Source organism: Triturus cristatus, chromosome 6, assembly GCF_964204655.1.
Source record: "Triturus cristatus chromosome 6, aTriCri1.1, whole genome shotgun sequence".
In the NCBI taxonomy this organism is placed as follows: domain Eukaryota; kingdom Metazoa; phylum Chordata; class Amphibia; order Caudata; family Salamandridae; genus Triturus; species Triturus cristatus.
This window is the reverse complement of record NC_140589.1, coordinates 733,105,635-733,132,044: the sequence shown is the minus strand read 5'-3', so window position 1 is coordinate 733,132,044 and position 26,410 is coordinate 733,105,635.

Here is a 26,410-nt window from a genome sequence, read left to right as displayed (position 1 = left end):
GCCATCACTGCAATAATACATTTCATGAAATCAGTGGAGATCATTAGAGCGATTTATATATTGCTCCCCCAGTGGATGATATAAAAAATGGATCAATTGTTGAAGCAGTTTTCCTTTTCCTTAACATCTCAGGTCTGATCTTGGTGAAATATTGCTCAAACCACTACATTTAAAGAGATACTAATATGAATTCATATTGAAAATGCATCTGTATTCACAATCTGTTATATTGTAAAGGTCAATACAAACTATACTGTCTATACACTAAGTGAATGCCACTCAAATAAGCAGTTTTAAAGCAAACATGTACAGGGATGTGAAGATTGTATCTAACATAGAAGTGCTGGCTATGTGACTATCTTGTTATAAAGAGTATCCTCTTCACTGAATACCTGTTCTTCACAACTTAAAAAATATTATGCTATCTGCTGAGCTGCAGTCTTGTGTTCTTTGACTGCAACAATTGCAAAGTAGATTCCCTCCTCATCGTGGTATGATCTTCGCTCTTCCCATTCCTTAACCTGCAAAACTGTGAGATATTCATTATAATTACATAGGGGCTGATTACGATGGCGGAGAAACCGGCTGCTGGTTTCCCCGCCATCGTGAAGCACTTCTCTACCTGCCATATTACGATGGCGGGCAGTGTGCTGGCTGACCCAAAGTCTTATTAAGGGTCTTATTTAGAATTTGGCAGAAAAAAGGACATCAAAACACAGGTACCTAACCATCATCTGCATCCTAAGTCCCATAGGCCATAAGGACCTTATTGTAAATGGGATAGAACATCCATCACATTTGTGATTGAGTGAGCATTCCTCCAAACTCTGAAAAAGGCCTAAATCTTTTTTGAGAATTTGTTTAAGCAATCCAGGGGGGCACCTGTCCTCTCTGGTCTCTGGTTGACAGAGAGTAGTCATACTTAAGTTCACATTTGTTCATAATCGTTTCTAATGCCACAAACAAAATAACATATCTATACATGTCACCTGCAAGAACTGTCTCTAGCACTGGCTTAACATTGTGTTTCTTTTTTGAAGTGCGTAGCAATCTACCAGGGGTTTCGATTGTAGAGTGGCATAAACGTGGACTAATGGTGGCATCCATGCAGTATGGATCCTTATTATTTGTAAAAAATAATAAGTGATTCATCTCATTCTTATGGAGTTCTTTTATCTTGTTTAGTACTTCATCCACAGAAATTATATGGCCGTGAAAATCGCACACCACCTCTCCTTTATGAAAAATACGGTTCGTTATGACCGTCATTGTACCTTCTACATCAATGACAGAGACTCCACTCCACCGCTGGTGATGCACACACTACTGATTGTGCTTATCAACACACTATTGATTGTGCTTATCAACCATTTGTGATATGGCTTCTGCCATTGGCTTCCAGCTGTGAATAACATCTTATACTTCTGGGGCATTCTTCATCCATGTCATTTTTGAGAAAAACTTCAGCACCAGCTTTTCTGTTGGTTACCTTCATGGAAAATGTTCTGTGATTTAAAAAAAAAAACAAATTGAATAATGCTCTCTAAAATGTATATTTGTCAATACATTTCAGGAAAACGTAATGTTCACTTAATCATGGTTTTCTCCTTTCTCATAAGTTGCTGCCTAATATGCCACTTATCATACACCTGCCGTTCATGAATTCCAGCGAGTGCAGTTTGATCTTTTTTGTTTGGTGGATTCCCATTCTGTATTCCTGGGAATTTGTTTTCAATGTGCATAAGCATGTCATGCCCATGTTCTACAGAACCTTTGGGAATAGACTTCTTGTTCTGATGTGTCCTTTAAATATAAAACAAAATATTGAAATTATGGCACTAACAGATCACAGTAGTGCTGTGTGATAAAAAGGTAATGATTTTGATAGAGATCATTCACAGGTTTGGTTATTTTAAATTTGCAAAATGCAGGAAACCCTTTAAATCTTGGTAGCTGAATTCTGAAACAACATCTTACAGATTATATGTGTAAATTAAAGAAAAAAAAGAAAAACATGATCTACAGGGTTTTCGTACATTTTTGACATAGAGAATTATATATGAAAAACAAAAGAGAACATATTACATTGCAAACCTTTGATGTTGCTCATTAGGGAGGGCTACAAAATGCACAGCAGGCTTTTGTTTCAAGTCTCTGTAAATGAAAACAAACAATATTAATGACTTATGATTGTTTGAAATAAAGGTCTAAATATAACAATTATTGTTAATTAAAGTATAATGATATGTGTATTGCAACTAGGTTTTCTAGAAGTCAGAGAGAGCAAAAACAATGATTGTTTTCTCACCGTGGTATTTTCCCGGTAAGCTTATTTAGCAGTTTTGCTGCAGCACAGATGTTGTCCATTCTCATCATGCAGTAATGCTTTTTAGCAGTTGTTGTGGAATGTGCCATATGATCAGCAACAAGGCTCTTTTCTGCATCAGAGCAGTCTCGTTTTCTTGCTGTTTCATGTACACGTCTCGCTTGCTGGCTTGTGATCGAAGGGACATTGTATCTGTAAGAATTATTTACATGTGACACCTGTTCGACATACTATGAATATTTATTTAAAGGTTTTATATGGCTCATGAGCTGATACCATTCTCACCAGAAGTAATACTAAAGTCATCCATTTGGATGCCAAATAAACCCCTATACATAATAAACTTGTAGACAAACAGCCATTAGGAATATGTGAACTGAGGGCTGCAAAATGCACAGTAGGCTTTTGTTTCAAGTCTCTGTAAATGAAAACAAACAATATTAATGACTTATGATTGTTTCAAATAAAGGTCTAAATATAACAATTATTGTTAATTAAATTATAATGATATGTGTATTGCAACTAGGTTTTCTAGAAGTCAGAGAGAGCAACAACAATGATTGTTTTCCCACCGTGGTATTTTCCCGGTAAGGTTATTTAGCAGTTTTGCTGCAGCACAGATGTTGTCCATTCTCATCATGCAGTAATGCTTTTTAGCAGTTGTTGTGGAATGTGCCATATAATCAGCAACAAGGCTCTTTTCTGCATCAGAGCAGTCTCTTTTTCAATCGTTACGCTTGCCTGGCAGACCCACTAAGCGGTACAAAAGGGGGTGGTGATGGACGGAGCATCAGAACCAATCAAACACTCACACCCAGTCAACAGATCTGGGTTTGATCCATCACCGTTCTTTAGCCCACTCTGCCACCCCAGTTCAGACATGGCCATATGCAAATCAGTCTGACCCTGTGCCTCATGGGAACAGTCCAGCCCGAACTGCCAAGCCATGCCTTCCCTGGACCGGAAACAAGCTTCCTAGGACCATTTTCTGGCATTTCAGCCGTCTTCAGCCAGGCTTGCTTGAATCGAGTGACAAAGTGAGCAAGGTACTCACGTCTGAGCATACCCTGCCAACTTATGGCGAACAAAGCGGTACAAAAGGGGGTGGTGATGGACGGAGCATCAGAACCAATCAAGCACTCACACCCAGTCAACAGATCTGGGTTGGATCCATCACCGTTCTTTAGCCTACTCTGCCACCCCAGTTCAGACATGGCCATATGCAAATCAGTCTGACCCTGTGCCTCATGGGAACAGTCCAGCCCGAACTGCCAAGCCATGCCTTCCCTGGACCGGAAACAAGCTTCCTAGGACCGGTTTCTGGCATTTCAGCCAGGCTTGCTTGAATCCAGTGACAAAGTGAGCAAGGGACAAACGTCTGAGCATACCCTGCCAACTTATGGCGAACAAAGCGGTTCAAAAGGTGGTGGTGATGGACGGAGCATCAGAACCAATCAAACACTCACACCCAGTAAACAGATCTGGGTTTGATCCATCACCGTTCTTTAGCCCACTTTGCCACCCCAGTTCAGACATGGCCATATGCAAATCAGTCTGACCCTGTGCCTCATGGGAACAGTCCAGCCCGAACTGCCAAGCCATGCCTTCCCTGGACCGGAAACAAGCTTCCTAGGACCGGTTTCTGGCATTTCAGCCGTCTTCAGCCAGGCTTGCTTGAATCCATTGGCAAAGTGAGCAAGGGACTCACGTCTGAGCATACCCTGCCAACTTATGTCGAACAAAGCGGTACAAGCATGTCTAAAATGGTGGCGGTGCCTAGCAGGCACCGTCAGCCAGATTAGGATGCTGCATCCCCACCAGCCTGTGTTTGGTGGTTCAACCTGCATTCACAGGCTGGTGGGGATATACTTTGGGGGAACGTAGCGGCCCCCCTTTGGCAGGGGCACTCAAGTTTTGTACTGGGGTGCCTGCCGTGTAGTGCACGGAAATGCAAAACTTGCATTTTTACCATTGCGGCGGGTGCTACAGCCAGCAGAACTTTCCGCAATGGTAAAAATGCACAATGTGACCGCCACAGTGGCATCGCATTGTAATTCCATGTGCGGGACCACCGCCATATAGTCGGGCGGTCCCAAGCCCCGGGATGATAGCGGACGGACTAAAGTCCACCGCCATCATAATCAGCCCCATAGTAAGTGTCAGAGAGGAATTGTGATTCTGCAATTAAAGGAAATGTTAGTGTTTATTTTTATCTGACGGCTATTGTACTTAACAAATCATAAACTGTTACCTTCTGTGTGTCACTTCTTTAGAAATGCCTCTACTTATTTTTTCTGCATATCCTTCATTACGCAGAGAAAATGTTGAGTGGCTGTATATAGGTCATTTTCAGGCTCTCGAGTCTGTAGCAACAATAAGATAATGGAAAAAATGCTTTCGATTTTTCATATAGTTTACAACTGTCTGCTGGGCCAAGCCTGTTGATTTTAGGGGATTGGAAAACTCACGTGTCCGAGGGATGTCCTTGATGAATTTCGTCTTTGGTGCTTCAGGATTGTAGAAAAATAAGAATCTTGCTACTTTTTCCAGCTTCAATGAAAACAAATACTGATAACTGTTATTAAATAATTTGCTGAAAATTTTGACTAACAGTAGTAGCATTAAAAACAGCTATAGTAGTAAGAGCCTTTTTGCATTACCTCTTGCATGAAGTTGCAGGCGGAGAGATCCTCTTTCAAATAGTTGCGGAAGCCAACTATGAGTTTACAATCCAAAGAATGCTTCCTTGTAGAGTCCAATGTCATTAACCTTCTTGCGTATGGATGTCTGCCATGATTTTCCTCTTGGTTTGTTGAATTGAATGGTGAAATGTTTTAGAAAACAAACAGTTTAACAATAAATAGTTAACCGAGATGAATGTAATGCAAACAGATTGTGGCTATTTAAACTTACGGTTGATATAATTCAGATTCTTTATAATCTCCTTCTTCTTCTTCCTCTTCTCTTTGAAGTTCAGTATCCATTTCTTCTTCTGATGTCACAGGAAGTCTGAAAAGGAAGGGTTATTTGAGCCATAAAAATGAAGTGGACAAATACAAGAGGTAATAAAACATAGGTTTCCTTATAAGGTTGCAACAATATGCATGGATAGAATAGAGACCCTCCCAAGAATTAAAATCATCTGTTAGGGAAATAGAGGAAATATAACAATTGATAATGTTTAAAGAGTTAACAATTATAGTAAACTAACAATAATGACCAAAACATTGTTTACTTACACAACAACTGGATCAACAGGCTTTCCAACATTTTGATAATAGTTTTCAGGGCCTCTTCAATGATAAGAAGCTTGAGATTCTCATAATTATAGATCCTTCCCTTCCCAAGATGGTCAGTCATGGAAATTATATCTTTTTTGACTGTTATAATCTCTTCAGGAGTGCTTCCCTTCATGCAGACTCTGGACAAGTGGAGTGGCAACGGTACACTGCTTTTGAAACATTTCATGCAAACAAGAGGAATGCGATTAACTTTGCTAGGAAGAAAAAATAAAGTTGCACATTTAGGATTATTGAAATCCATATGTCTGTCAAACATTTAATTGTTGACAGGCAGGTTGAAATTTGGATGTGATCTGGCTCTCTGATGGCTATGTTAATGTAAGCATCAAGTATGACCTTATCCTAATCCTTCAGCTCAGGGTGTAACATGACAGACAGTTTGCACCTAGCTGAAGGAAAAGTAGGCCCATTTAGATCAAGCAGCAACCTGCAAACACACTGCTTGTACATGTAAAGCAAATATTTCCTTAAACAGCTAAAAGTTGTATCAAGTCCAGAAAATATGACATAGGCATGGAAGCTGACTATCTTAGCTATATGCCAAATGTATGAAAATTGGTGGACTGGTCCTGTGAAGCCATACATATATAAGTTCAAGTATTGATTTAACCCACTTAAAAATCAGCCAAAAGGCATGACAATTGGCACAGGTGGTATAGTTATTTTGTGATTTATCCTCTGGTCAGAGTGTCAGCTCCTCCCACCAGCTGCGAGCTCCCAGCTCAGGTTGTGCATCTGGGAGCAATGTCAATCCTCATTAGGGTCAGCTCTTCCCACTAGCTGCCATCTCCCATCTCAGTCTGGGCAAATGGGAGGCATTTCACACCTCCCTAGTATCAACTCCTCTCACTAGCTGCCAGCTCCCAGCTCTGGTTGTGTGCCTGGGAGCAAAGTTTCGATTGTAGAGTGGCATAAACGTGGACTTAATGGCGGCATCCATGCAGTATGGATCCTTATTATTTGTAAAAAATAATAAGTGATTCATCTCATTCTTATGGAGTTCTTTTATCTTGTTTAGTACTTACCCAACAGAAATTATATGGCCGTGAAAATCGCACACCACCTCTCCTTTATGAAAAATACGGTTTGTTATGACCGTCATTGTACCTTCTACATCAATGACAGAGACTCCACTCCACCGCTGGTGATGCACACACTACTGATTGTGCTTATCAACCATTTGTGATATGGCTTCTGCCATTGGCTTCCAGCTGTGAATAGCATCTTATACTTCTGGGGCATTCTTCATCCATGTCATTTTTGAGAAAAACTTCAGCACCAGCTTTTCTGTTGGTTACCTTCATGGAAAATGTTCTGTGATTTAAACAAACAAAACAAATTGAATAATGCTCTCTAAAATGTATATTTGTCAATACATTTCAGCAAATCTGAATGTTCACTTAATCATGGTTTTCTCCTTTCTCATAAGTTGCTGCCTAATATGCCACTTATCATACACCTGCCGTTCATGAATTCCACCGAGTGCAGTTTGATCTTTTTTGTTTGGTGGATTCCCATTCTGTGTTACTGGGAATTTGTTTTCAATGTGCATAAGCATGTCATGCCCATTTTCTGCAGAACCTTTGGAATAGACTTCTTGTTCTGATATGCCCTTTAAAAATAAAACAAAATATTGAAATGATGCCACTAACAGATCACAGTAGTGCTGTGTGATAAAAAGGGAATGATTTTGATAGAGATCATTCACAGGTTTGGTTATTTTAGATTTGCAAAATGCAGGAAACCCTTTAAATGTTGGTAGCTGAATTCTGAAACAACATCTTTCAGATTATATGTGTAAACTAAAGAAAAAAAAGTAAAACATGATCTACAGAGTTTTCATACATTTTTGACATAGAGAATTATATATGAAAAACAAAAGAGAACATATTAGATTGCATACCTTTGATGTTGCTCATTAGGGAGGGCTGCAAAATGCACTGCAGGCTTTTGTTTCAAGTCTCTGTAAATGAAAACAAACAATATTAATGACTTATGATTGTTTGAAATAAAGGTCTAAATATAACAATTATTGTTAATTAAAATATAATGATATGTGTATTGCAACTATGTTTTCTAGAAGTCAGAGAGCAAAAACAATGATTGGTTTCTCACCGTGGTATTTTCCCGGTAAGCTTATTTAGCAGTTTTGCTGCAGCACAGATGTTGTCTATTCTCATCATGCAGTAATGCTTTTTAGCAGTTGTTGTGGAATGTGCCATATAATCAGCAACAAGGCTCTTTTCTGCATCAGAGCAGTCTCTTTTTCTTGCAGTCTCATGTACACGTCTCGCTTGCTGGCTTGTGATCGAAGGGACATTGTATCTGTAAGAATTATTTACATGTGGGAGCGCTAGGTGGCGCCCGTCAAGATGGCCGCACCGAGGTGAGGCTCCAGGACGCCCGACCCCTCGCGTCCATCCTACATCCTTGGGAGCCGTCCTAGGTCCGCCCTAATGCTCGCCGAGGGCTGAGGACCTGCTGCCCCACCTCCGTTGATGTTTTCTGCAGCCTCCAAGTCACCGGAGCAGAGATAGACGGCCCGTTAGACGCGCCGGTGGCAGGGACGCACTCGGCCGGTTCCTCGGCCGGCGGCGCCCCTCTGGAAAGCCCGCGGTGTGCCACGAGGGGTGGAGGCCGCGAAATCGCCAGCGGCTGACTGGGAGGCGGAGGAGCCTCTGGAACGCGACCGGAGCGGGCACGAACCTGCAAGTAAGCTCGGGGGGAGACGGCGGATGGTGCACACCCCCGGAGCTGCTGCACGGTGGAGGCTCGCGACCGGCCCTGCCCGGCGGGCAGATCGGCCCGCGCTGTGTGGTGCTGTGCTGTGTTAGGTGGGCCTGACGAGAGGACTGAGTCCGGATCTTGCTGGTGCTGCAGCCTGCTTCCCCCCTTGGATGCCGGACATGGGCTGTTGCCGCCTGAGGGGGGTGATTCCTCCCGGCCCCTCATTTACCTGCCTGGGCTGCCCACGTGGGGGACTCGGACCCCTGCCATAGTCCCCACGTGCGGCGCCGTGGAGTTCACCTGGTGCCTGTAGCGCCAGGGTGGGGGTCAGTTGTGCTGGACCTTCAGAGTTGCGCCACTGCCTGGGCGCCATCACCGTCGGCGGGGAGGCCCCCACCCCCCTTCACGCCTCGTCACCCCTGCTCAGTGCCGCGCTTGGATTGGCGGCCGCGGGACTCCTGGCTGTGTGGGGCGTGCCCGTGACCCGGAGCGGGGGACGGCGCTTCGGAAGCCCGTGGGCTGCGTGCTGTGGGACGACCTTCGCGGGCGAAGACTGAGGTGAGGCCGGTGGTGCGGTGGGGGCAGCTCGGCCCGGATCTGGCTGGTGGGGGAGTGTGCCGAACGGACTTGGGGCGCTCTCTTGCTGGGGCTGGGGGGCCCCATCCCCCTCTTCCTTATCCTCTGCATCCCTGTTCTTGACCCGGACTGTGGTGCTGTTTCGCTTGGCGGGCGGGAGCAGCCTGCTGGTCTGCCGCGGGGGCCATCGCGCCCGGCGCCCGCTCCTTCGGCCCACCATGGGCAAAGAGAGAGGCCCCAGACCGCCGGCGGCGTCCCACCAGATGAAGATTGATCAGTTTGCGAGCCCGGAACCCCCGGGCGCGGGCGGAGGGGAGGCGCCGGCCCCGAACAAGGACTTGGCGACTATCCTGCAGGCGATTGACGCCTCTTGCACATCCTTGGAGGGGATGGTTGGGGAGGTGAAGGTGGACGTCACGCTCTTGCGGCAGGACCTCCGCAACGCCACAGCCCGCATTACCAAAACGGAGTCCCGGATCTCCAGCGCGGAGGACGACATTCGCCAGCTGCAGGACCAGGTCCGGGAGCTCACCACCCACTCCAAGGAGCTGCACCGACGGGCAGAGGACGCCGAAAATCGCGCCCGCCGCAACAACCTCCGCCTGGTGGGCTTTCCGGAGGGGGTCAGGTCTGGCCGAGCCGACGACTTCCTGGAAACCTGGTTTAGGTCTTGGATGCCGGCGGCCAATTTGTCAACCTGGTTCGTGGTGGAGAGGGTGCACCGGTCGCTTGCGGCCAAGCCTCCTGTGGGAGCCACCCCGCGCCCTTTTATTCTTAAAATCCTCAATTTCAGGGACAGAGACACTATCCTGCGGGAAGCGTGGGTGAGCGGCCCTTTGACTTTCAACAACCATACCATACCATACCATCATGATCTTCCCATGATCTTCCCGGACTACACCCGGGAGGTCCAGGAGCAACGCCGCTCCTACACGGAGGTGAAGCAGAAACTGCGCTCCCTGGGCCTCCAATATCGGCTTCAATTCCCTGCCCGCCTGCGCGTGGTTTTCCAGGGCAAGACTCTGTTTTTCGACACTCCCAGATTGGCTTGGACTTGGCTCACCGAGGAGAGACCTCTGCGTCAGCCCGGAGGGGTATTGCCCACCAATGTGCCCCGGGTCCGGGGCGCAGCTGAGCCCCGAAAACAACGGCGTAAGAAGCGCACACACTCCCGGCAGAGACGGGGCGCGGCGATGGCTCGGACCCAGTCTGCGAGCCTCTCGGGCAGGACAGTGAGAGAGTCCTCCGCCTCCTCTGGAACATCAACTCAGGCGGCTGGGGGGTCCCGGCGTCGTCTGTCGCCTCGGCCAAGCGGGCCTCTTACCCTCGCAACTTGCAGATTGACTAGTCCGATCTATCCCGCAGCCCTGCCATATGACTTCATATTTGTTTCCCGTATCTGCCGGGGAGGCGACGATCCTGCCCGATGGCGGGGGTGGGGGGGCTCAGCAGTCTCTCATGTTTCCCGTAATGACCTAGGACGCTTCATTGGAATCCGTGCCTCAGGAGGGGTCCACCACGCTCTTCATACCCGAGCGTTCACGTTTGGGGATCTGTGACTATTGGTTTTTAGTTAGGGCGACAGATGCTTCCGTTCTCGAAGTGTAGGGTGGGGGTTGAGCATTTGTTGGTTGTTCCTCCATGGGGGATTGTTTTGTTTGGTTTGGGTTTGTTCTCCACTGAGCCGCTTAGGTAACACTGTGCATCGCATGTCAACACACTGCTCCATGCAGCCGCCCAGGCGCGCTACACCGCCGCTCGCACTGCGCCTCTTGTGCACCTCGCGCAGCCACCCATGCGCGCTCCACCGGCGCTTGCTTCCCCGCGCTGTCTGCTGGCTTCCCCTAGAGCGAGGGCCGTAACCCCGACGTCCCATGGCCGCTTCCCTCCCGGAGCGCTCCCCTCCCGTCGTTACCATGGATGACATAGCTCCCAAGGCTCAAATCTGCGTCTTGTCTTGGAACGTGAATGGCCTTCTGGATCGGCTCAAACGCACCGCCATCCTTAAATATGCCCAGCGCGCGGAGGCCGATGTGCTCCTGATTCAGGAAACTCACTTGCTTGGCGAGAATTGCCCCTTTCTGGCGCGCTATGGGTTTGATCGGGTGTGGCACTCCGGGTTCGCGCGCGGATCACGGGGGGTCGCAGTCATGCTGCGCCGCTCCCTCCCTTTTGTGTTTACCCGGGTGATCCATGACCCCCTTGGAGTGGGGATTGCCGTTTGCGGCACGCTTGAGGGTTGGCCGCTCAGTCTCATCTCCCTCTATGAGGCCGCCGCCTTCTGGGCTGACTCAGGCTTTATTGCGGGCCTCATCTCTGCTGGCGACTCTCCCGCCGGGTACCGTCGTTCTTGGGGGAGACTTCAATGCCGTCTTGGCCCCACACCTCGACTCGTCGGGCCCGGTTTCGGCGCCCCGTGCCGCGCGGGCGAAGCGGCTGGCGGGCTGGGCGGAGGCTCAGGGCTTATGCGATGCCTGGCGGACCTGGCACCCGCACACACGGCAGTACACTCATACCTCGGCCGCCCACCACACCCAGGCACGCATCGATGCGATTTTTGTCCCCTCCACTGATTGTGTGAGCATTCAGGACATCCGCATCCTTCCTAGGGGAATATACGATCAATCTCCAGTCCTCCTCGGCCTGGGACACCCGCCTCGTGTGGCTCGACAGATGTGGCGCCTCAACGCTTGGTTCCTCCAGGACAAGACGCTCCGCAGGGAGGTGGGGTCCGCGTTGGCGCATTACTTCAGTGATAACGATGGTTCGGTCTCCTCAACGGGCACCCTTTGGGAGGCCTGCAAAGCCACCGTCAGGGGGGCGGCCAGAGCCCATGTGGTGAGATACCGTCAGAAGCAACTCCAGAGCCTCACTGCCTGTGAGGCCCGCGCACTGCGACTGGAGCGCTCTCTCTCTGAGTCCGGTGACCCGGTTGGGACCCGGCAACTGCGACTTCTGCGAGAAGAGATTAGGCAGCGGTCGCTTGACGCGGCTAAGCTCCTCTGGCAATCCTCGCTGGTGAGGGTATATGGGTGGGGCGACAAGAATGGGGCGTTGCTGCATCGGCTGGCTACCTACCCCAGGGCATCGCGCATTATCCCGGCGGTGGCCGACTCGACCGGAGTGCTCCAGTCCTCCTCCGTGGCAATAGCGGAGGCTTTCGCGCAGTATTACTCACAGCTCTATCGGGCTAGGGGGTCGGACCTTTCCCTGGCCTCTTTACTTGCCACTCATGACCTGCGGCTCCCCCAGCTTAGGTCGGACGACTGGGAGAGTCTGGAGGTGCCCATTTCTCCCGAGGAGATTGGGGAAGCGATAGGGCGCACGGCCGCCGGGAAGACCCCGGGATCAGACGGCTTCCCCCAGGAGTTTTATGCCGCTTACAAAGAGCACCTGGTCCCGCGGTTGGGTGCCCTCTATGCTGAAGCAGTCACCAGGGGCTCCTTCCCTCCGGAGGCTGACATAGCCAGGATTGTGGTCCTGCCCAAGTCTACGCCGCCTCCTTGTGATCGGTCGGCCTATCGGCCGATCTCTCTTATCAACACTGACATCAAGCTTTATGCAGCGGTCCTGGCCCAGAGGCTCCGGCCCTTTTTGTCGTCCTTGGTGCATCCGGACCAGTGTGGCTTTATGCCGGACCGGGGCACTCGTCACTGCCTTCGTCTCCTTCACGTGGCCCTGGCCCATCGCCAGCGCATATCTCCCTACCTTGCCCTCCTGCTCGCCGACTTCGAGAAAGCGTTCGATTCGGTTGGGTGGTCCTACTTGTTCGACGTCCTGGCCCATATGGGGTTCGGTCCCAAGTTTGTTGGAATGGTACGGGTCCTTTACGCGCACCCCCGCACCAGAGTGTTGGTCAATGGGGCACTGTTGAGACCATTTCGGATCGGCCGAGGAACGTGGCAGGGATGTCCGCTTTCGCCTCTCCTTTTTGCACTTGCAATGGAGCCCCTCGCTGCCTTGATACGAGCGGACCCTCTCCTTCGGGGCTGGGAATGGCCGGGTCTCGAGCCGGACAGAATAGCCCTCTACGCGGATGATGTCCTGCTGTACCTTAGTGACCCGGCGCGCTCGGGGCCGCGCGCACTCCAAATCTTGGGCCGCTTTGGCCGCGCGTCTGGCCTCTACCTAAACCCGCGTAAATCGGTCCTTGTGCCCCTGCACCCCTCCCGGGAGTGCTTTGATTGGCAGGGGACTATTCCCCTTCGCCGGTTGTCTTTCAGGTACCTGGGCATCTGGGTTTCTCTTCTCCCGGAATTGAGCTGGGCTCTTAATGTGACCCCCCTGGTCAAGAAAGCCAAGACGGACCTGGCGCGATGGCAAGCGCTCCCGCTCAATCCCCTGGGGCGGGTGGCGCTATACAAAATGATGATCCTCCCTCGGTTCCTTTATGTATTGCAGAATGTCCCTGTTTCCTTCCCGCGGCCTTGGTTTCGCGAGCTAGATGGGTTGGTGACCAGATTTCTTTGGGGTGGCCGGAGACCGCGGCTGGCCTTGTCGGTCTGTCGCCTGCCTACCTTTGATGGAGGGCTAGGCATGACCAATCTCTACCTCTACTACCTGGCCGCCCGCCTTCTGGTCGTTCATGATTGGTTCGGGGGGGGGATGGTCTGACCCGGCCTATAGAGTGTAGTTAGATGCCCTGGGTTTCTCCCGTCTACAAGACCGCCTGTATGGTGCCCCCATCCCCACCTCCTGTCCCGACATCACCAAGGCGGTCTTCCTGGCTTGGAGAGCGGCGCTCCGCCATACCCGGTGGACCGGGTGGCTGACCCGCGCCACCCCCCTATGGCATGGGACATGGATGCGGGAGGTTGCGGACCTGGAGGCGGGAGGTTGCGGACCTGGAGGGTTTTAAGTCCTGGGAATCTACTCGGCATCTCCCAACTGGGGGACGTCTGGCGGGGGGGTCGCATGTGCTCATTTTTGGAATTACAGGCACGCTTCTCCCTCCACTCGTCTCAATTTTACAGATACCTCCAGCTGCGACATGCCATACGCACCTACACCCCACTAGATATTAGACTGCCAGATCACAGTCCACCGGAGGCTCAGGTCCTGTTGGGTAACCTGGGAGGGGGGGGGATCTCCAGGATACACCGTTCCCTTGTCAATAATACCCCCACGCCCCGGGAGGGCTTGAGGGAGACCTGGGAGGAGTGGGTGGGTCCCCTGGACGAAGTCGACTGGCGAGATGCCCTTATGGCCCCCAGGCTGGTGACGGCCTCTGCTAAACTGAGGATTATTCAAATTTATTACCTCCACACTGCCTATCTTACACCGGCCCGCGTGTACCGAGCGGGCCTATCGGTCGACGCAGCTTGCCCCCGTTGCAGCTCTGCCCCGGCGGACTTTATCCATATGGTATGGTCTTGCCTGGACTTGGGAGGCTACTGGAGTGGAATAGAAGCGGACCTCACGGAAGTTTTGGGATGGGCGGTGCCACATAACCCTCGACGCAGCCTACTGGGTATCACAGATGGCCTAGACGGCACACGCGCAGAGAAGTTATTTCTTATGACGGCACTCATGGTGGCGAAGCGAGACATTGAAGCGGCCTGGAAGAACCCACAGCCGCCTAGCTTGGCCAAATGGAGTGCTGGGGTGGACTGGTGCGCGGCACAGGAGCGGGCTCTCTACCAGGCGAGGGGCTGTCTTAAGAAGTATCGTAGGGTTTGGGGGAAATGGCTGGGTAATGTATTGTGAATATGCTGTTGGGGGGGCGGGGGGAGAGTTTGGGGGGTGGGTGGGGAGGTGGAGTAGTCCTGAGCTGTGTGGATGTATGCCGGTGGTTCGACAGGCTCATTGTTTTCTGTTGTGTCATTTAAAGCAATACAAATTTGTTTATCAAAAAAAAAAAAAGAATTATTTACATGTGACACCTGTTCGACATACTATGAATATTTATTTAAAGGTTTTATATGGCTCATGAGCTGATACCATTCTCACCAGAAGTAATACTAAAGTCATCCATTTGGATGCCAAATAAACTCCTATACATAATAAACTTGCAGACAAACAGCCATTAGGAATATGTGAACTCAAAAGTGTACAGCCATCACTGCAATAATACCTTTCATGAAATCAGTGGAGATCATTAGAGCGATTTATATATATTGCTCCCCCAGTGGATGATATAAAAAAGGATCAATTGTTGAAGCAGTTTTCCTTTTCCTTAACATCTCAGGTCTGATCATGGTGAAATATTGCTCAAACCACTGCATTTAAAGAGAAACTAATATGAATTCATTTTGAAAATGCATCTGTATTCACAATCTGTTATATTGTAAAGGTCAGTACAAACTATACTGTGTATACACTAAATGAATGCCACTCAAATAAGCAGTTTTAAAGCAAACATGTACAGGGATGTGAAGATTTTATCTAACATAGAAGTGCTGGCTATGTGACTATCTTGTTATAAACAGTTTCCTCTTCACTGAATACCTGTTCTTCACAACTTAAAAAATATTATGCTATCTGCTGAGGTGCAGTCTTGTGTTCTTTGACTGCAACAATTGCAAAGTAGATTCCCTCCTCATCGTGGTATGATCTTCGCTCTTCCCATTCCTTAACCTGCAAAACTGTGAGATATTAATTATAATTACATAGGGGCTGATTACGATGGCGGAGAAACCGGCTGCTGGTTTCCCTGCCATCGTGAAGCACTTCTCTGACTGCCATATTACGATGGCGGGCAGTGTGCTGGCTGACCCAAAGTCTTATTAAGGGTCTTATTTAGAATTTGGCAGAAAAAAAGACATCAAAACACAGGTACCTAACCATCATCTGCATCCCAAGTCCCATAGGCCATAAGGACCTTATTGTAAATGGGATAGAACATCCATCACATTTGTGATTGAGTGAGCATTCCTCCAAACTCTGAAAAAGGCCTAAATCTTTTTTGAGAATTTGTTTAAGCAATCCAGGGGGGGCACCTGTCCTCTCTGGTCTCTGGTTGACAGAGAGTAGTCATACTTAAGTTCACATTTGTTCATAATCGTTTCTAATGCCACAAACAAAATAACATATCTATACATGTCACCTGCAAGAACTGTCTCTAGCACTGGCTTAACATTGTGTTTCTTTTTTGAAGTGCGTAGCAATCTACCAGGGGTTTCGATTGTAGAGTGGCATAAACGTGGACTAATGGTGGCATCCATGCAGTATGGATCCTTATTATTTGTAAAAAATAATAAGTGATTCATCTCATTCTTATGGAGTTCTTTTATCTTGTTTAGTACTTCATCCACAGAAATTATATGGCTGTGAAAATCGCACACCACCTCTCCTTTATGAAAAATACGGTTCGTTTTGACCGTCATTGTACCTTCTACATCAATGACAGAGACTCCACTCCACCGCTGGTGATGCACACACTACTGATTGTGCTTATCAACACACTACTGATTGTGCTTATCAACCATTTGTGATTTGGCTTCCAGCTGTGAATAACATCTTATACTTCTGGGGCATTCTTCATCCATGTCATTTTTGAGAAAAACTTCAGCACCAGCTTTTCTGTTGGTTACCTTCATGGAAAATGTTCTGTGATTTAAACAAACAAAACAAATTGAATAATGCTCTTTAAAATGTATATTTGTCAATACATTTCAGCAAAACTGAATGTTCACTTAATCATGGTTTTCTCCTTTCTCATAAGTTGCTGCCTAATATGCCACTTATCATACACCTGCCGTTCATGAATTCCAGCGAGTGCAGTTTGATCTTTTTTGTTTGGTGGATTCCCATTCTGTGTTCCTGGGAATTTGTTTTCAATGTGCATAAGCATGTCATGCCCATTTTCTGCAGAACCTTTGGGAATAGACTTCTTGTTCTGACGTGCCCTTTAAATATAAAACAAAATATTGAAATTATGGAACTAACAGATCACAGTAGTGCTGTGTGATAAAAAGGGAATTATTTTGATAGAGATCATCCACAGGTTTGGTTATTTTAGATTTGCAAAATGCAGGAAACCCTTTTAAATGTTGGTAGCTGAATTCTGAAACAACATCTTACAGAATATATGTGTAAATTAAAGACAAAAAAGTAAAACATGATCGACAGAGTTTTCATACATGTTTGACATAGAAAATTATATATGAAAAACAAAAGAGAACATATTACATTGCATACCTTTGATGTTGCTCAAAAACAATGATTGTTTTCTCACCGTGGTATTTTCCCGGCAAGCTTATTTAGCAGTTTTGCTGCAGCACAGACGTTGTCCATTCTCATCATGCAGTAATGCTTTTTTGCAGTTGTTGTGGAATGTGCCATATAATCAGCAACAAGGCTCTTTTCTGCATCAGAGCAGTCTCTTTTCTTGCTGTCTCATGTACACGTCTCGCTTGCTGGCTTGTGATTGATGGGACATTGTATCTGTAAGAATTATTTACATGTGACACCTGTTCGACATACTATGAATATTTATTTAAAGGTTTATATGGCTCATGAGCTGATACCATTCTCACCAGAAGTAATACTAAAGTCATCCATTTGGATGCCAAATAAACCCCTGTACATAATAAACTTGTAGACAAACAGCCATTAGGAATATGTGAACTCAAGTGTACAGTCATCACTGCAATAATACCTTTCATGAAATCGGTGGAGATCAGTAGAGCGATTTATATATTGCTCCCCCAGTGGATGATATAAAAAATGGATCAATTGTTGAAGCAGTCTTACTTTTCCTTAACATCTCAGGTCTGATCATGGTGAAATATTGCTCAAACCACTGCAGGTAAAGAGAAACTAATATGAATTCATATTGAAAGTGCATCTGTATTCACAATCGGTTATATTTTAAAGGTCAATACAAACTATACTGTCTATACACTAAATGAATTCCACTCAAATAAGCAGTTTTAAAGCAAACATGTACAGGGATGTGAAGATTGTATCTAACATAGTAGTGCTGGCTATGTGACTATCTTGTTATAAATAGTTTCCTCTTCACTGAATACCTGTTCTTCACAACTTATAAAATATTATGCTATCTGCTGAGCTGCAGTCTTGTGTTCTTTGACTGCAACAATTGCAAAGTAGATTCCCTCCTCATCGTGGTATGATCTTCGCTCTTCCCATTCTTTAACCTGCAAAACTGTGAGATATTCATTATAATTACATACGGGCTGATTACTATGGCGGAGAAACCGGCTGCTGGTTTCCCCGCCATCTTGAAGCACTTCTCTGCCTGCCATATTACGATGGCGGGCAGTGTGCTGGCTGACCCACAGTCTTATTAAGGGTCTTATTTAGAATTTGGCGGAAAAAAGGACATCAAAACACGGTTGCCTAACCATCACCTGTATCCTAAGTCCCATAGGCCATAAGGACCTTGTTGTAAATGGGATCGAACATCCATCACATTTGTGATTGAGTGAGCATTCCTCCAAACTCTGAAAAAGGCCTAAATTTTTTTTGAGAATTTGTTTAAGCAATCCAGGGGGGCACCTGTCCTCTCTGGGCTCTGGTTGACAGAGAGTAGTCATACTTAAGTTCACATGTGTTCATAATCATTTCCAATGCCACAAACAAAATAACATATCTACACATGTCACCTGCAAGAACTGTCTCTAGCACTGGCTTAACATTGTGTTTCTTTTTTGAAGTGCGTAGCAATCTACCAGGAGTTTCGATTGTAGAGTGACATAAACGTGGACTAATAGTGGCATCCATGCAGTATGGATCCTTATTATTTGTAAAAAATAATAAATGATTCATCTCATTCTTATGGAGTTCTTTTATCTTGTTTAATGCTTCATCCACAGAAATTCTATGACCGTGAAAATCGCACACCACCTCTCCTTTATGAAAAATACGGTTCGTTATGACCGTCATTGTACCTTCTACATCAATGTAGGAGACTCCGCTCCACCGCTGGTGATGCACACACTACTGATTGTGCTTATCAACCATTTGTGATATGGCTTCTGCCATTGTCTTCCAGCTGTGAATAACATCTTATACTTCTGGGGCATTCTTCATCCATGTAATTTTTAAGAAAAACTTCAGCACCAGCTGTTCTGTTGGTTACCTTCATGGAAAATGTTCTGTGATTTAAAAAAACAAAACAAATTGAATAATGTTCTCTCAAATGTATATTTGTCAATGCATTTCAGCAAATCTGAATGTTCACTTAATCATGGTTTTCTCCTTTCTCATAAGCTGCTGCCTAATATGCCACTTATCATACACCTGCCGTTCATGAATTCCAGCGAGTGCAGTTTGATCTTTTTTGTTTGGTGGATTCCCATTCTGTGTTACTGGGAATTTGTTTTCAATGTGCATAAGCATGTCATGCCCATTTTCTGCAGAACCTTTGGGAATAGACTTCTTGTTCTGATGTGCCCTTTAAATATAAAACAAAATATTGAAATTATGGAACTAACAGATCACAGTAGTGCTGTGTGATAAAAAGGGAATTATTTTGATAGAGATCATCCACAGGTTTGGTTATTTTAGATTTGCAAAATGCAGGAAACCCTTTAAATGTTGGTAGCTGAATTCTGAAACAGCATCTTACAGAATATATGTGTAAATTAAAGAAAAAAAAGTAAAACATGATCTACAGAGTTTTCATACATTTTTGACATAGAAAATTGTATATGAAAAACAAAAGAGAACATATTACATTGCATACCTTTGATGTTGCTCATTAGGGAGGGCTGTAAAATGCACTGCAGGCTTTTGTTTCAAGTCTCTGTAAATGAAAACAAACAATATTAATGACTTATGATTGTTTGAAATAAAGGTCTAAATATAAGAATTATTGTTAATTAAAGTATAATGATGTGTATTGCAACTAGGTTTTCTAGAAGTCAGAGAGCAAAAACAATGATTTGTTTTCTCACCGTGGTATTTTTCCTGTAAGCTTATTTAGCAGTTTTGCTGCAGCACAGATGTTGTCCATTCTCATCATGCAGTAACGCTTTTTAGCAGTTGTTGTGGAATGTGCCATATGAATGAATGAATTAATGAATGTGGGTTTTATAGAGCGCGTAGTAACCCGGAAGCATCCCAGCGCTAAAAAAACAAGACAGCCGATTCAGAGGTGGTAACCATGGAGAAAGGGGATCAGGGGAAGAGGTGGGTTTTCAAGAGTTTTCTGAAGCAGAGATGACAGGATTCGCTCCTGAGTTTGGGAGGTAGGGCGTTCCACAGTCTAGCAGTGTTCACCGAGAATCGCCGACCTCCTGTGCGTGCCTTTTTTACTCTGTGATAAGATGCTCATGATCCGAGCGGAGAGGCCTATTGGCTTTGTAGGGCGTGACTAGGTTTTTGAGGATGGGGGGGCCCTTGTCCTGCAGAAGTTTGTGTGCCAGACAGAGGGATTTGAATTTTATCCTTTCTCTTATTGGGAGCCAGTGCAGGAGTTTCAAAGCTGGTTTGGCAGATGTTCTAGCCGGGGTGTTCGTGAGAAGCCGGGCTGCGGCGTTCTGAATTTGTTGTAGTTTGTTAAGGGTGGATTCGGGTGCTCCCAGGAAGATGGCGTTGTTATGATCCAGTCTGGAGAGGATCAGTCCTTGGATGAGCAACTTCCGGGAGGCTTGCGGGAGAAGGGGCAGAATTTTACGGATTGATCTGAGAAGGCCGAAGCAAATACCCGCATTTTTTTTAGCTTGAGTTTTAAAGGACAGGTCCTTTTCCATCCAGATCCCTAGACTCTTGATCTCCTCTTTGGGAGAGGGGGGCTCTCCCAGGCATGTGGGCCAGATGTTCAGGGGAAGGGTGGACCCTTTATGCCCAAGGAGCATGACCTCCGTCTTGGACCCATTGAGTTTTAGGGCTGATTCACTCATCCAGATGAAGATTTCAGAAAGGCAGGTGTGAAGATTGGACGGTCCTTGGTCAGGTTGGGATAGTGAGACGACCAATTGGGTGTCGTCGGCCTAGCTAATGATTTTTACTCCAAACGGGGCGACCACCTCCTCCAGTGGGGACATGTAGACATTAAATAAAGTTGGGCTAAGGGAGGAGCCCTGCGGTACTCCGCACTGGAGGGGAATCGCCGTGGAGCGGATGTTACTCTCCCAGACCTGGAAGGTACGGTTGTTTAGGAATGACGTGAGCTATGACAAAGCAGTTCCTACCACCCCAATGTCATTAAGTCGCTGGATGAGGACCTGGTGGTTAACAGTGTCGAAGGCCGCACTGAGGTCCAGGAGGATCACTGCCACTGATCCTCCTGCATCCAGAATGCATCTGGCCTCCTCCACCACAGCTAGGAGGGCGGTGTCCGTGCCCTGTCCAGGGCGAAATCCAGTCTGAGATTTCCGGAGAAGGTTGTTAGTCTCCAAGAAATGGGAGAGTTTTTTGTTAACTAATTTTTCCGTAATCTTGCTGATTCCGGGGAGAAGGGAGATTGGCCTGTAGTTGGCCAGGTCCGAAGGATCTAGGAGCGGTTTTTTGAGAAGGGGTTTAACGACGGCAGCCTTCCAGCCGGGAGGGACCGTTCCCTGACACATAGAGGAATTAATGAGGTCAGTTAGGGGAGTGGCGATTGTGGATGCCACCGTTTTTAGGATGCGAATGGGAACCGGATCGCTGGGAGAACCACTTTTTACCGTGGCCAGCGTTTTGAGAACTTCTTCTACTGTTACCGGACCAAATGTGTCCAGGAGAGTGTCTAGTTTGGCTGGCTGAGGATTTGAGTCTGTTCCAGACTTGTGTAGACCGTTAGCGTCTGTTCTTGGGATGACTTGAGGCAGTGTAGCGAGGATGTAGTGAATTTTTTCGTCAAAATATTTTGCCAGTTTATGGCATTTGTCCACAGAGGTGTCAAGAACTGGGGGAGGGTCAGGCACTTTGAGCAGCTCTTTCATAATGATGAAGGTTTCTCTAGCGGAGCTGGAGGACTTTTTGATTCTCTCATCAAAGAATTGGCTTTTGGTGTTACGCAAGGCAGTTTTATAAGTTCTCATGGAGGAGCGAAATGCGTCTTTTCTGGATTTAGTTCCGTCTTTCCTCCAGGAGCGCTCCAGTTTTTTGCATTCTTTCCGTAGTAGTTTTAGTTCTGAGGTGTACCAAGAGGCAGGGTTGGCTCTTTTGGCTAGTTTCAGGGTGCTTTTTTTAGGAAGAAGAGAATCGAGTGAGTGGGTGAGCCAGATTTTGAATTGCGTATCAGCGGTTGCTGGATCTAGTGCCGGGGGGGAAAAGACTGCGTAAGCCTGGCGGACCAGTCTTCAGTCGAGAGTTTAGACCAGGGTCTATCCGTGACCCGAGTTTTGAGGGGTTGAGGTGGCGGGGCGCTGGATTGCCAAGAGATGGGGACCAGGAAGTGGTCTGTCCACGGGAGTGGGAGGGGGGGTGTGGTTTTAAGGTCGTTGATGTTGGTGAAAATAGGATCAAGAAGGTGACCTTTGTCATGCGTAGCCTCTGAGTTCACTAGTCTTAAATCGTATGAAGTGAGGTCAAGTAGGAGATCAGACACTGTCAAATCCTGGGGGTCTCGAAAGTTGAGATTGAGATCTCCCAAGATTATGAAGTTGGGGGATCAAGTTGCCATTGAAGTGACGGTTTCTATAAGGGCGCTGGAGAACTTGGTCGGGACCCCAGGTGGGCGGTATATGAGTAAGCCGGATAGGGAGACTGTGGGTGAGATTTGTAAAGCGAAATGGCAGCTCTCGCAGTCTTCGATGGTCCCATTTTTTGCTCTGCAAACGAACTGCTCCCTATATATTATTGCAAGGCCACCTCCTCTGCCGTGGGGTCTGTTCTGAGAATAGATTAGGTAGCCTTGGGGAAGGGTGCTGACTATGTCGGATTCTGAGTTGGGGGTTAGCCATGTTTCCGTAAGGAACAGAATGTCAATCGTATGGTCCTGTATAAGGAGGTTTATCTCTAGGGAATGTTTCGGGAGAGACCTGCAGTTCAGGAGGGCCAGTTGCAGGGCATGACGTCCCACCGTGGTGTGGGCTGGGTTACATAGATCGCAGTTGATAAAGGTTTTCTCCCCTTTATAGGTGTAGATACAGTTTGCGTTTTTCATGGGATTGAGTGAGAGGAGGTTTCCTTGGGTGTAGCTATAGCGATCGCTGGTGGGTTTGGGCATAGAGTCTGGGCCTAGGGCCGGCTGGGCCCGGACGGGCACAGACGGGCCTACCTTTGGCACGCCATCGGTGTGCTGCCGGCGCGCCCACTGCGCGCGTCCGCTGCGCTTCCGGTTGAGGCACATTTTGTATAGGTTGGAGGGGGCGTGGCCTCTGAAGGTGGGAGTGGCCTCACTTCCCTCTAATGGCAGGCACAAGATTTCCCAATGCGCCGCGGCAGCATTCAAGTCGGCTGCGCGGTGCGAGTTTGGTGATGAAGGAGGGGGGGGGGGGGGAGTGCTCAAGATCAGGTGAGTTCACACAATTAAAACAGTTTAAAATTTCTGTGCTAAGGTTATTTTCAGCGAGTGTCTCCCGGCTTCCGCCTCAGGAGCTGTCAAGGCTAATGCATGCAGAGGAGCGGCGCGACTTATATAGCGAGGGAGGGAGGGGGCGTGGCCTCTGAAGGTGGGCGTGGCCTCACTTCCCTCTAATGGCGGCTACAAGATTTCCCAAACCGCCGCGGCAGCGTTCAATATAATCAGCAACAAGGCTCTTTTCTGCATCAGAGCAGTCTCTTTTTCTTGCTGTCTCATGTACACGTCTCGCTTGCTGGCTTGCGATCGATGGGACATTGTATCTGTAAGGGTTATTTACATGTGACACCTGTTCGACATACTATGAATATTTATTTAAAGGTTTTATATGGCTCATGAGCTGATACCATTCTCACCAGAAGTAATACTAAAGTCATCCATTTGGATGCCAAATAAACCCTTGTACATAATAAACTTGTAGACAAACAGCCATTAGGAATATGTGAACTCAAAAGTGTACAGCAATCACTGCAATAATAGCTTTCATGAAATCGGTGGAGATCATTAGAGCGATTTATATATTGCTCCCCCAGTGGATGATATAAAAAATGGATCAATTGTTGAAGCAGTCTTCCTTTTCCTTAACATCTCAGGTCTGAGCATGGTGAAATATTGCTCAAACCACTGCAGGTAAAGAGAAACTAATATGAATTCATATTGAAAATGCATCTGTATTCACACTCTGATATATTTTAAAGGTCAATACAAACTATACTGTCTATACACTAAATGAATGCCACTCACATAAGCAGTTTTAAAGCAAACATGTACAGGGATGTGAAGATTATATCTAACATAGTAGTGCTGACTATGTGACTATCTTGTTGTAAACAGTTTCCTCTTCACTGAATACCTGTTCTTCACAACTTAAAAAAAATTATGCAATCTGCTGAGCTGCAGTCTTGTGTTCTTTGACTGCAACAATTGCAAAGGAGATTCCCTCCTCATCGTGGTATGATCTTCGCTCTTCCAATTCTTTAACCTGCAAAACTGTGAGATATTCATTATAATTACAGGGGCTGATTACGATGGCGGGGAAACCGGCTGCTGGTTTCCCCGCCATCGTGAAGCACTTCTCTGCCTGCCATATTATGATGGCGGGCAGTGTGCTGGCTGACCCAAAGTCTTATTAAGGGTCATATTTAGAATTTGGCGGAAAAAAGGACATCGAAACACGGTTGCCTAACCATCATCTGTATCCTAAGTCCCATAGGCCATAAGGACCTTGTTGTAAATGGGATAGAACATCCATCACATTTGTGATTGAGTGAGCATTCCTCCAAACTCTGAAAAAGGCCTAAATCTATTTCGAGAATTTGTTTAAGCAATCCAGGGGGGCACCTGTCCTCTCTGGGCTCTGGTTGACAGAGAGTAGTCATACTTAAGTTCAGATTTCTTCATAATCATTTCCAATGCCACAAACAAAATAACATATCTACACATGTCACCTGCAAGAACTGTCTCTAGCACTGGCTTAACATTGTGTTTCTTTTTTGAAGTAAGTAGCAATCTACCAGGAGTTTCGATTGTAGAGTGGCATAAACGTGGACTAATGGTGGCATCCATGCAGTATGGATCCTTATTATTTGTAAAAAATAATAAGTGATTCATCTCATTCTTATGGAGTTCTTTTATCTTGTTTAGTACTACATCCACAGAAATTATATGGCCGTGAAAATCGCACACCACCTCTCCTTTATGAAAAATACGGTTCGTTATGACCGTCATTGTACCTTCTACATCAATGACAGAGACTCCACTCCACCGCTGGTGATGCACACACTACTGATTGTGCTTATCAACCATTTGTGATATGGCTTCTGCCATTGGCTTCCAGCTGTGAATAACATCTTATACTTCTGGGGCATTCTTCATCCATGTCATTTTTGAGAAAAACTTCAGCACCAGGTTTTCTGTTGGTTACCTTCATGGAAAATGTTCTGTTATTTAAACAAACAAAACAAATTGAATAATGCTCTCTCAAATGTATACTTGTCAATACATTTCAGCAAATCTGAATGTTCACTTAATCATGCTTTTCTCCTTTCTCATAAGCTGCTGCCTAATATGCCACTTATCATACACCTGCCGTTCATGAATTCCAGCGAGTGCAGTTTGATCTTTTTTGTTTGGTGGATTCCCATTCTGTGTTACTGGGAATTTGTTTTCAATGTGCATAAGCATGTCATGCCCATTTTCTGCAGAACCTTTGGGAATAGACTTCCTGTTCTGATGTGCCCTTTAAATATAAAACAAAATATTGAAATTATGGCACTAACAGATCACAGTAGTGCTGTGTGATAAAAAGGGAATGATTTTGAAAGAGATCATTCACAGGTTTGGTTATTTTAGATTTGCAAAATGCAGGAAACCCTTTTAAATGTTGGTAGCTGAATTCTGAAACAACATCTTACAGAATATATGTGTAAATTAAAGAAAAAAAAGTAAAACATGTTCTACAGAGTTTTCATACATTTTTGACATAGAAAATTATATATGAAAAACAAAAGAGAACATATTACATTGCATACCTTTGCTGTTGCTCATTAGGGAGGGCTGCAAAATGCACTGCAGGCTTTTGTTTCAAGTCTCTGTAGATGAAAACACACAATATTAATGACTTAAGATTGTTTGAAATAAAGGTCTAAATATAACAATTATTGTTAATTAAAGTAAAATGATATGTGTATTGCAACTAGGTTTTCTAGAAGTCAGAGAGAGCAAAACAATGATTGGTTTCTCACCGTGGTATTTTCCCGGTGAGCTTATTTAGCAGTTTTGCTGCAGCACAGATGTTGTCCATTCTCATCATGCAGTAACGCTTTTTAGCAGTTGTTGTGGAATGTGCCATATAATGGGCAACAAGGCTCTTTTCTGCATCAGAGCAGTCTCTTTTTCTTGCTGTCTCATGTGCACGTCTCGCTTGCTGGCTTGTGATCGAAGGGACATTGTATCTGTAAGAAATATTTACATGTGACACCTGTTCGACATACTATGAATATTTATTTAAAGGTTTTATATGGCTCATGAGCTGATACCATTCTCACCAGAAGTAATACTAAA